Here is a 13,137-nt window from a genome sequence, read left to right on the forward strand (position 1 = left end):
TCAAGGTTCCACTCTTTCCCAGTTAATGCCCCAATTTACCATGCAGTATCTAAGGAGGCTGTGAACTCCATTTGTGTTACGATGCAGCCATCTGCACGAACTAGACCATGTGGTACATGAGATAAAGATTTCTTTCAAGGCAGTCAAGAAAGCTTTTTGGGTCTCTACCCAAGCCTTAACCTGAAATATAAGGCACCAATCCCACCATTTTCTTTGTCTAAGTTCTCCAGCATACTTGGAAGCAACAAACTCACTCATAAATCTTAAGCTCTTTGCTCCTACTAGGTTTTTCTATTGCAGCCACTGCCTGTGACCCTTCCTTGTCTTCTATCAACAGTTGGCTCCAGGTGAGCAGAGGATCATTTAAGTATCTAACTGGTCATGGACTACCAGACCCCCATTTATCATTTAAATCCACTCAGATCAGAGAACCAATTCCAGATTCCTATGAAATTGTTTGTCATTGAAGCAGAACCGTGCTTATTATGGGAGTAACAGTTTTAAAATAGGAATTATGGCTTACAGGGAGGGATGTTAGGAAAATGAAGTTCTGTAAAAGGGAATTTAGAGGATGAGAGGGTCACTAATGACTTCAGCCCAAAGTCCTGGCATGGGAGGAAAAGCCGAAGAGGAGAATTGGGGGTGGGGGGCAGGGGGAAGAGCCTAAGGAGCTTCATGCACCCAGACCCAAAAGGATTTGTGAGGCAGGAATTATGGAGAGATCTGTGAAGTCCACAACCACCACAGTGTGAGAATTTGGGATGACGTCAGTGGCTTCCCCCACAACTGTGATTTGTGCAGATCTCTGCGGCAGCTATAATATCTGTGGAAACCAAATGTGTTGACTAAGCTGCGGCATTTCATCAGCTCACAATCTTCAAGTAATAAACAGTTCTACCTCATGCCCTCATCCAAAACTTTTCCACGTTATTCTCATTGGTAAACTTGAATTCAGAAGTTAGAAGGGACTGGTGACATTGGTGCCAAACTGACAACAACCAATCCAGCACAGCAAGGAAAAAATTCTGTCTCAACAGTGGCCCTGGGAGAATCTGTAACCGCAAGCTAAGCATTACATGAATCTTTCCCTAAATTTACGCTACTGGTATTGGCTACAGACCTTCTAGCTGGAAATCCGGTTTAATGTCATCTTGAAGTAATCACATTCAGAGAAATCAACAGAAGTAGACACAAATTCTCTCCAATTCAAGCTATAGTTCTTCATGACCCATCAGCCTCCTGTACTGGCCAGACAAGTGAGATAACTGAAGATATCCCAAGCCCCACTGTTCCTCTATCTTTCATGTCTTTAAAGCAACAACAGTTTCTTCAATTCTCCCTACAGACGTGCTATTCTTTTAAGTTTCTATTTCTGTAGGAAGGGGAAACTCTAATAATTTCCACTTGGCCCCTAATATTCTCCTTACTCCACAGACCACCATGCCAGTCTGAGAATTCTGCTTGTTGCTGAAAAATGGGACTCTGCTCAAGGTCCCAGACTTTTTTTGGTGTACAGCATCCTGGTCATCAGAGTGATTTTTACAATGACTTAGACCAAAAGAAATATGTAACAGTTCTGTGGATTAAGTAGTTAAGTTTAAATAATTTAATAAATATTTAGACCCTAACAAATTAGTAGCGGTTTGAAAAATAATATACTTTGGGGCGCCTGGGTGGCTTCAGTCATTAAGCGTCTGCCTTCAGCTCAGGTCATGATCCTGGGATCAGGTCCTGGGATCGAGCCCCGCATCGGGCTCCCTGCTCTGCGGGAAGCCTGCTTCTCTCTCTCCCACTCCCCCTGCTTGTGTCTCTCTGTCAAATAAATGAATAAAATCTAAAAAAAAAAAAAAAAAGAAAAATATTTTGTTGAAGGAAAAAATATTATTTTATTCTTGACTAGACAAACCATTTACTAATGGGATATATGCATCTCTGGGGCACTGCACAACTTCTCAAATCTTGGAATCAGGTTAGAAAATGCCAGTCTCATTTCCTGTTCCACACTGATTTTTCACATGGTACTTGCTTTTTAGCACAGCCACTGCCAAATATCCGGTTTGGCAAAGATATTACATTATATTGGGCTAAAAAATATAGCCCAAACTAATGAAACTTTGAACTACTCTGAGCTAGTCATGGTCATGTTGTCTAACAGATGTTAAGTATCACTGCATTCCCCTCAAAAATTTAAAATATCCTGCCACACCATTGCTAGCACTTGGCACGAAGTTTAGGAACTATGGATATTAACTAACACATAAAATAGGCAAGTCTCAGGGGTATAAACACAACTCAATTTTATTTTCTCACTGATTCTTTGCAATTGACTTCCTGGAGAAAATTTCCCCTATTACTAGAGTTCATTAGGATTCAGACACCATTCTAAACATGTTACAAATATTAACTGAGTCACTGAGTCAATCTTGGTAACTCAAGGTAGTGGCAACTCTTATTTTTCCCAATTTACAGAGAATGAAACTGGAGCAAGGAGCAGTTAAGTAACTGGTCCAAGATCAACATAGCTGGTAAGTGGTCAATCTGGGATTCAATCCCCGGTAGACATTTGGTTCCAAAGTCTAACACTTTTTTTTTTTAAGATTTTATTTATTTGAGAGAGTGAGCGAGCAAATGAGAGGGAGAGAGAGAATGTGCACGAGGGCAAGGGCAGAGAAGCAGACTCCCAGCTGAGCAGGGAGCCTGACATGGGACTTGATCCCAGGACCCTGGGATCATGACCTGAGCCAAAGGCAGATGCTTAACCAACTGAGCCACCCAGGCGTCCCCAGAATCTAATACTTTTAATCACCACATCATGCTGCCCCTTGAATATGAAGTCACTCCTTCTACCCCCATCAAGCGGGAAGAGCAAAGCCAGCCAGCACCATGCTGGGCACTGGGTGTTCCCACTGAAAGCCCTGCCTGCACTTTCCTGGGATATTGCAAAGGTGGTAATATCTACTGCCGCGCAAGCAGGATGAATTTTCTTTGGCACCTTTTTTCTTTCATCACTGCCTTCTGACTGGTAGAGCCTAAGTCCAATGGTCAAATCCCTGCACTCTAATGAAATGGAAGAAGGGAAAAATATTTCTATTTCTACAGTGGGAGGTGGAGGCTCACTGGAGTTAGAACTCACCAAATATAAGAGCACAAGCGTCCAGAAAGAATGGCAAATGTCTTCTATACAGCACATAACACTATGCCTTGCATGTATGTAGAGATACACATGAAATATTAGCAGTAATATAATCCCCAGTAGTTAAATTAAGCAGGGAATGTGTGTTCTTACATGGTATCTAGATCTTACTGTGATGAATCTATATTTATATATGCCCTTCGCTTCACAACATGGGTCTTCTGTCCATAATTCTCATTAACACATAGGAATATGTGTGTGCTATTTCCTTCATTAACATTCACCAATTCATCAAACCAACACTGTCATAGACTAAAAAAGATAAAAATACATCAACCCACATGCTTTTGAACAAGAGAAAAAGGTTTCTCTCTCTCTTTCTCTCTCCCCCACCCCCATGGGGATTCCATCTCCTCCACACTTCTCAGATTCTCAGAATGTTGGTCTAAATTTAGGTTTAAATGACTTCTCAGGGTGCAGTGTATTATATTCCACAATATCATCCACAGGTTCATGTTCTCTTCAAATCTATATTAATAGAAACAGGCTCCAAATTAAGGTTTTTAGATATAGGAGATAACTTTAGGTTTTAACACATCTTTGCAACTGGTGACTCAAGTATTAGGGAAAACTCATACTCCACAAGAAATAACAGAAGAACTACAATGTTTAGGTCTGTTTATGAGTAAATATATGCACACTAGAGAAAGAGAGAAACCAAAAACACAAAAATGGGAAAATGCGTATTTTATTGTAAGGCTTCATAAAGAATGCTACCAAATCAGACCAAAAGTTCAACCAACTTGGTATTCTGTCTCAACAGGAGTAGCAACAACTCCCTCCATGACATGGTCAATTTGCCGGACCCATTTGAATTTTACAGATCTTACATTAAAAAGCAGGTGGTGTATTATCTATAGGAAAATGTTCTCATACCCATTCCAAACTCACTAATTTAAAACTCAAAGGATTATCAAGACACTAAAACAGGACTCCAAAGTCACTGAGGGCATCATGTAACTCAAGAAACAACACTTGCATGCCCTGAAAGCATCCCCATTACTGCTTATGACAGTCTGCCTCCTGTAGGATGGATGAAGGAGCAGTCTAAATAATTTCAGGGGAGCACTTAAAGAGGCAAGAAGTACATTCATTTTCTGTTCTCCTGGGGGAGCTGCTCTATACATAGCTGCTTACCACTCCCAGTCACACTGATGACCTCAGCAGAACCAGGATGTGCCTGGTTCACATTTTGCTTCTCGCCACTCTCTTCCATCTCCAGCCTCCCCTTCTCCTAAGGTCATCCCATGGGATACCCTTCACCTACTCAGATCCCTCCTCCTCGGTCCCACCCTGGATGCTGACTCATCTGCTCCCTCATCAGTTCCTCCAGAAACACTCTTCCCTTCCCTTTGTTTTTTGTTTTTTTTTTAAGATTTTATTTACTTATTTGAGAGAGAGAGCACTTGTGCACTAGCTGGAGGGAGGGGCAGAGGGCAAAGGACAAGCAGACTCCCCACTGAGCTAGGAGCCCTATGTGGGGCTCAATCCCAGGATGCTGAGATCATGACCTGTGCTGAAATCAAGAGTCAGACCCTTAACCAACTGAGCCACCCAGGCTCCCGCCCCCCCCACACACACTTTCTGTCTTTAGAACTGCTCCCTTTGGGCCTTGCTCTCTGTTCTTCTAGAACAGTGGGTAAACTAATACATTAAAAAGAGATCAATTATTTGTGGCAAATAATGCTCTGGTAAATTACTTCTCTAGGATAGCTGCATCTGAAAAGGAAATGCCTGAATTTCTATATGGTCTTCCCTTATTCCTCAGGGTGAACTTTTTCCATTTATTATCTTTATAATCTCACTTGAGTGTGACATTTTTCTATCTTACCTTACAAAATTTATGAGCATGTCAATCTCCATTCTCAGATTATAAGAGATGAGAGGGCAGCCACCACAAATTTTTATCCCCCAAACATCCAGCAATGACTCACTGAATTGTATCAATTCTATGAATAAAGCCTGATGGAGCTAGCAGGTTTTTCAGAGACCCTCAAGTCACACTCTATAGGATGACTCCTAACCTAGCTTCCTGCATGAAACCCACTCTGGAATTAGGCAGTGGGTGGAGTTGACAATCGGACTTCCCTGCCTCTCTCTTTCCTCCACAAGCAGTAAAGCTTCTTTTCTCCATCTAGCAGACAGGCTATTCAATGTTGGGGAGACATGGGGCACCTGGGTGGCTCAGATGGTTAAGTGTCTGCCTTTGGCTCAGGTCATGATCTCCAGGATCCTGCGACTGAGCCCCGCATTGGGCTCCCTGCTCAGCGGGGAGTCTGCTTCTCCCTTACCCTCTACCTCTCCCCCTGTTTGTGCTCTGTCTCGCTCTCAAATCTTTTAAAAAATGTTGGGGTGACATGGGTGGGGAGACAGCGAGGAAGAGAATGAGCAGGGGGTAATACAGTTCTTTATAAAAGATTTCAGGGAAAAGAAGGTAGTGAAGATGGAAGATATTCTGCAATTTTTCACTTCTAAGAAACTACTGAAAATGATGAAGTGGAAAAACAAGTGCTATAAAAAAGTACCAAGTTATTCTTCACCATTCCTGTTTTGTAGCAAGACCATGTCCAAGAGGCTGCGGAGTCATGGTTTTCCCTGGTTGTGAAAAATGATGTGATGAGAAATTACTCCCACAGAGTTGATCACTTAACTCGGGAAAATAAAATCCCCAAGATCCCAATAGCATAACGTATGGTATCATGTTACCATACAGAAGAGATTACATTTGAAAAAAATCCCATTCCTAAGAAATATGCTTATTTCCATCCAGACATGGGTCTTTGGAGGAAATATGCACGTTCTAAAATTAAAGCTTCCAGACCCAATGACAAGATATGCATAGTTAATTGTACAAAGAAGAAGGGAGAGAATGGGGAGGGGGAGGAGGAGGGAAATAAAACAGGGAAGGAAGAGGAAAGGAAGACCTAGAGTATCTTTAAGCATTTAAAATATTTCTAGGAGCAAGAATTATTAGGTTTCAGACACGTCTGTCATATTAATAATTATTTTGAACTGGCTGAATTCTCCCTGAAAGATGTTACAAACTTTTAAAATATAAGCTGCACCTGTGATGAAGGCAACCACCTGCTTTGGAAAAGCTGAAAAAGCTTTCCTCCTTGGCTGCTCAGTGCATCAAGGAGCACTGAAAATGTAGCATTCTGTCCAGAGAGGTCCAGCATTCCAGAAAACTTGGAAATAGACAAACAAACAAACAAACAAAATGTTAGGAAAGCTCTGTAGTTGAAAGGCAATGAATACAACTTGACGTTCTAAATAAACAATCTATGTAGAGGTGGGGGAGAGCCAATTCTCAAGGAATCCATTTATTCATCCTTTGATTCACTCATCCATTAATCCACAGATCCTTCCCTTCACTCATTCTACAGGTATTTATTGAAAGCCTTCTACGTGCCAGGTCCTGCAAATACTGTACTGAATAAAGCAAACACAGTTGACAGGGTATATGTTTTTCATTGCATAGTAGAGTTTTGCTTTTGCTCCAAGAGAGATTATAGAGAAACAATATATTTTTGTCTTGTCATTAAATGGCAGAATATAGCAGACACTTGATGAACCCCTCAGGGATGTTAATTGGACTTTGTGTCACTAAGAATGTGATAGATTGATGTAACAGAGTATACTGCCATTAATTATAACTTGCCTCCCTCATAAATATTTCAGAAACCATTTTTCAGTGCAAAAGGGAAAAAAAGGAACAGAATTTTAGAAAACAAAATTTCTTAAACTGAAAGATATATAAAGAGGACTCATTTCCTACTCAGGAAATGATTCAAGGAAATCATTCACATGAATGTCAATGGTGACAAAGAATTACCAAACTTTGTTCTCTGTCTCTAAAGATTTTAGATTTTAAACTTTAGGTTTCAAAATAAGTGGAAACCTGAGGAAGTCTTTTAAAAATCATAAATAAGCAAAAACAAGATTACGCTTTACAAACACTCAGGTTGTCATGACACCCTTCACCTACTGCTTTCCGCCACCCTTCCTCTCAAATGGATTTTCAATCTCATACACCTCTTTTAAGTTTATTGAGAGTTTATTGCCATAAAATTCAATGAACGTAACCCCCAGAACATGTCTGTCTACCAAGTGAAGCTTAAAACCTAAGGCCAGATAGTGCTCATTGGTGCTTCTTTAATCAGAAATTCTAGCAGTGAAAACAAACATGTTATCTGTAGAAACACTCTTACTCCTAGCTTTAGTTGGTTTCCAGTCATCTATCCAACCACAGATTTCATAGCCCTAACATGGCACTGTGTCATCCCTTACATAGGTTTCCCCTCTCCCCCACCTCTCCATCTTTTCCCGTGTCCCTCCCAGCATTTGGAGTGAGCTATCCCTCCCTCTCCATGCACCCAATGTCACCTCGTTCTTCAAGGTCTAACTCAAACACTTCTCCTCATGGACCCAGGGTCTGAGGCCTGATCAGGTTAACAATGGTTCGTCTATAATCTTTAAATTCTGGTAGCATTTTTATTTGTTTGGTACTTGGCCAAATATTGATGGCCTCTGTTCTTTGAAGACCAGGAACTGTTTTAATCAGTTACTAAAATGTTATAGCACAGAAACACTTCACCCAACACATGCCTAAGTTTTAGAAGGAAAGTGAGTCCCCAACCTGTTAAAACACAACAGGAAACACAGAAACTAAAAGGTGAAGTGTCCTCTATCCTCCCTTGTTCAAGGTCATTTGTCCTTGTTCCAAGTGTGATCTAACCTAATTATTCTATTATTCAAACTAAACTCGCCCTAAGAAATTATGAAATAAACAAAACTTGACTGCAGTACATCTCACCTTTCTTTTTTAACCTGGACTCTTAGCTACTTTTTCTTCCCAGTGATCTCAAAGTAGAACAAATAGCTGCTGTCAAAATCAGGGAAGCTAATTTACTCTCCTGAATGTAGGCTTGAGCCAAGGATCAGGAGATCCCCTTCTCTTTGCCAGCCCCCAAGTTAATGAGCAACTTTTTTGGGGGGTAACAGTGAGCAAATGTTCGTATCTTCATTACAGTGACCTTAGGCAGAAAGAGTTTCTAATAAAAATCACTCTATTTCCTATTGAAGGTAGCAAAAAGGAATAATAATAGCTAAGATTATTTAAACCTTTACTTATGATAGCTCATTTAATCCTCTTGACCCTTTAATGCAGATCATACTTTCAATGCTTATCCACCTTTGCCCCATACAACCCCAGGCTATTCACAACAGAGCAGCTAGAGTGACTTTTTAATACCCTAAGTCAGATTATGTCACTGCTCTGTTCAAAACCCTTACTTGTACTAGTCTCTCTGCTAGTAAAACCCAAAATATTTACAACAGTCTTCCAGATACTCCAGGATCTGGCCCTCCCTTCTCTCTCTGACTTCACTTCCCACTACTTTCTGCTTCCCTGCTCCACTCCAACCACCTGGGCCTTTTTGCCCATCTTCAAACACAACAGGCACCTCTCCTTCCCAGGTCCTTGCTCTAACTATTTCATAGGCTCCAATGACCCCTTCCCAAAGAGACCATCCTTTTGAAATTGTAATACCCATTTCCACCTCCCACAGTATTCCCTAATCCCTTAATTCTACTTGATTTTTTACCCTAATAGTTATCAACATCTTAGATATTATATTATTTGTTTGTCTGTGGGCTTGTTTCTTTATTGGGTTTTATTTATTGTTTTATCTCCCTCACTCTGGGATATAAGCTCCGCCAGGATCAGGGTTTTTGTGTTCTGTCCCTTGAATTCCTAGAACAGTGCCTGGGACACAGTAGACATACAGGAAATATTCACTGAATGATTGTATGGAAGAAAGTGACATACAGAGAGATTAAGAAATTTAAGGACACACAGCTGATAAGAAGTGGGACTTAAACCATCTCTGCATAATCCAACCTCTAAATAACAGTGGAGTATCTAAAGCTGAATTCCTCAGAAGCAGACCTTGACACCAAGATTTATATACAAGTGGTATATTAGGTAAATATTCCCAGGAGGAACCTATAAGGGAGTGTGGGAACAGGCAGGGAAGAGGAGGGAGTCAAGAAGGTGAGACCTCAGGCAGTCCTGAAGAGTATAGATTCTGCCTGATCCCACAGGGGGCCTCTGGAGTATAAGTCACACCTCGACTCAGAGGCGTCCTAGCAAACCCAAAGCAAGGAGCTGGGTTTAGTGACCCTTCACTAGGCAGTCATTGGTCAACAGCTGGGAGATGGGAGAAGGTGTACATTCTGAAGTACTTCCTTCCAGCTCTGTGCATAAGGGCAAAGAAGTTGCTCTAATAGCCTGATAACAGGGCTTAGAGGGGAAAGCACACCACAGGGTAGGAAGCCTTTGGAGTGGAGGGAGAGCACTAACATGTGTACTAGAGTGGTCCTTCCAGGTCTCTCATACTGTCTAAAATCATGCCCCAACTCCATGTCATAGCTGAAGACTCCACATAATCTAGCCTCTGTTGACCATTCAAGCCACATCTTGTACCACTATTCCCTTGCTTACTGTGAACTAGCAGCTCACTGACCACAGGGCCTTTGCACCTGTTACCTTTCCTTCTAGAACACTCTTAATTTAACTCTTCACACACAGTTTCCTTTTGATCTTTCATAGGCCAACCAAAATACCCCCAAGGAAACTTTCCTTAAGCACTGAATCATCCCAAAACTTTTTATTTCTTAAAAAAAAAAAAAAAAATCCTTACCACAATCTGTAATCATTTTTGTTTCTTTAGTTTATCCGTGTTCATATTCTGTTTCCCCACTAAAATACAAGCCCCATCAAGGTAATGGCAATGTCCGTTTGCCCACTTGCGATATCCCTAGTGCCTGGCACATTATGGGGACTCAAAATATACCTTGAGTGAAAAGAAACACAGAGAGAAATCACTAACCATGCAAAATCACAGCTGCATCTACCTATCCAAATCTGTTTGAGCAGATCTTCAAAAACTTAAATGAGTTATCCAAATAACAAATAAGCCTGGAAAGATAAGTTCATACTAGTTTGGTTAGTATTGCAACTTCTAAACCTGGTAATTTTAGCTACAGATAGACTCAGCCACTCTTCACCCTCAAGAAAAGTCACCACTTTAGATACACTATGTAAGACTAGAGGCTAAGATCGAGAGCTAACAGTACAAAGGTTTCATTAGCCCATAATTTTACTAGATTAGTTAAAATTACTCAGGGACTTCTTCAAGCAGAAGCCGTCCAGGAAAAGTACAGAAAACCCCCCTACTCTCCAGCCTCCATTAACTTTCCCCTTTCTCTCTTTTGTGTATTAGAAGATAGTGCACCAAATGGAATGTAGTAGGAACATTTTTATCTTTTCTTGTCTCAACAGTGGAATAAAAGCCACTTTCCTCCCCAAAATAAAAGGAAATAGTCATTTCTTATCTCGAAAATTCTGCTTCGACACACACAAATTTTACAACAGATACAAGCAGGACCACAGAATATGAATTTTAAGAACTGAGGTCAAAGCAAACTTCCAGTTTGTTGTTTTGACTATAGAGATTTCAAAGACTTATTAATGTGCTGTCTGATTTGCTACCAAGGACAAAAGCTTCCAGGGTATGTAGGCTACAAACATTTCCAATTTTCCAATTTTAAATATTTCTGGTAAGGATGATCTTTGCAATTTCTTTGGAAGGAACATGTATTATCTAATAATATGACTAAGAGTTCTTACTTGTACTTAAATTTAAATTTTTCTCCTTTTAATCCTAATAATAAAATGCACATGTCAACTGGGCTTTCATCTTATGTTTATATATATATATTATATGCACAATAAAACTAAAACAGGATTAAATTGTACCCTTTCTTCAAGGCTAAGCTCAACCAGTATCTCTTCTAGGTAAACTTTCCCATTCTCACAGCTCTAAGTAATCCGCGATACCTTTCTTAAAATTTCCAAAATACCTCTCCCTCTGCCTTCTGGTGCTTACCTCGTTCTGCCATCTATGTGCATGATTCTTTAAGCGATAATCAGCCTCCTGCCCTCCCCTGTAAAGTAGCGTGGTGTTTGGTTGTAAGCAGCGTTCCGGAGCCACACTGCCCGGCCTCCCCGACCCACCAGCATCACGTGCCCGTACGAATCTTTCCGTGAGTGGCATAAGGAGCGCAATTTCAACTTGACTTAAGCGCTGTTTCGATTCCTCATTCCACCTGATTCAGAAGTGATCTAATCAATTCCAGGTTTTCTCAATCAGGTCAGGGCTCTCCGCCACCCCCATCAGAAAACAACTGTTTTGCATCTACGCTGGGGGAGATTGGGGAGGGTTGCTAGCAGTTGTTACCAGCCCTCTCCCCCACGTCCCCTCGTCATCTGAGGAATAACTCAACTCCTCTGCGCCCCGTTCCAGGTGCTGGTCATGCTGGTCCACGCTGAGCTGTCTGCACCCCGACTCAGCAGCCTCCCTCTCTCCACACCTCCAGATAAGGTGGCCCTGAGGGTTGTTGCTAGTTTCTCCTGGTTCTCTGTAGTCAGAGTGGCATTGTCCTGGTCATTTTTGTATCATTATAATAAAAAAAAAAATGACAACCTTGCTCTTTCTATGCATACTTAGACCTGCACTATCTTTTCAAGCCCATATAAACTTGTAAAAGGCTGAATCACCCACTACGCATTTGTACCAAAAACAACACCAACAAAACAAAAAACAACAACAAAAAAAACTGGTGTGGGGGGACTTAAAGGAATATAAGAATATAATGAAAATATTTTCTACTTTTTTTTAATACTAACTTTTAAGATCTGTTTATCATATCTTACATGTGCTCACACTAGTTGCAAGTAGCAGTCCCCAGCCCCGTGCCCTTCTGCCACCAGACTCAGCCTCTAGCTGCTGGTTCCTGTGCTCCTCCAGGGAGCTCTCCAGACAAGATGCTCCAGGAGCTCTTTATCCATTCCTGACATTTCCCATGAACTTCACTATTAACCTCACTCCACAGTACCAGCCACCCTGCCCCGCCCTGCCTTCTCCCATTGTCCTAGTTTGTAAGGGACTTTGTCTTTTGTCTTTATTGCCTACTGATGCGACCTGGACTCCTTGTTCTATCCACCATACACAGCATTGTTTACTTGCCATTTCGTCTCTTAAGCTGTTGGCTTTCTATTCTCCCAGCTCTCTCCCACCCCACCTTTACCGTCTTCTGTCATCCATAGCTTAACTGTGTGTGAGAAAATTGATAGCATGGATGCTGCTCTGTAACAATCATCTGGTCTGTGTTCTGTCAATACGTTGTTCTAGAAGGTACAAAATCCAGGAGAGTTTATATTATGACCAGATACGTAGTTTTCCAATGCAGAACAATCATTAAGATGACATTTCTTTTCTGGTTCTTTTTTTTTTTATCCTAGAGTTGATTTGCTTTATTGTTTGCTCTCTTTTTCAGAAAAATATCTTCATTAAAAAAAGAAAAATATCTTCATTTGTCATGTGAGATTCTCAGTGCCCTTGAGGATTATTTTTTTTTCTTTCACAGGAAAGATTATTCACACATTTATTCTGGATTTTAAAGTTACTCACTTTGCAAACCTTTGGCAAATAGTGTTTTGTTTTGTTTTTTTGATTTGGGTTTTTTTTTTCTTCTTTTCCCTTTCAGTTTTACTGAGATATATACTTGGCACAGCATAAGGGCTTGCTTTTTGAGTGTTGCTTTTTAATCACCAAACCCAAGAGGTTAGAATCCATTGCCACCTTTCCTCTCTGTCTTCTGCCTATCCAAACTGGGGACAAATTGAGGGGACTGCTGACCCTGGGCCATGCAGAAGACCTGCTAACCATGTTTCCATTAGTCATGCTCCAGGCTGAGAACCAGAGTACATGCTCTGGACTTCGTGACTGAGAAGTGTCGGTTGGGCTAAAACCCCCACTATGCATGTGAAGACAAAGAGATGGGCAAGTGCTAAGAAAAAGAAAACAACAACATATACC

The sequence above is a fragment of the Mirounga leonina genome, unplaced genomic scaffold (assembly GCF_011800145.1).
Source record: "Mirounga leonina isolate KUSES-001 unplaced genomic scaffold, KU_Mleo_1.0 Mir_174, whole genome shotgun sequence".
Taxonomy (NCBI): domain Eukaryota; kingdom Metazoa; phylum Chordata; class Mammalia; order Carnivora; family Phocidae; genus Mirounga; species Mirounga leonina.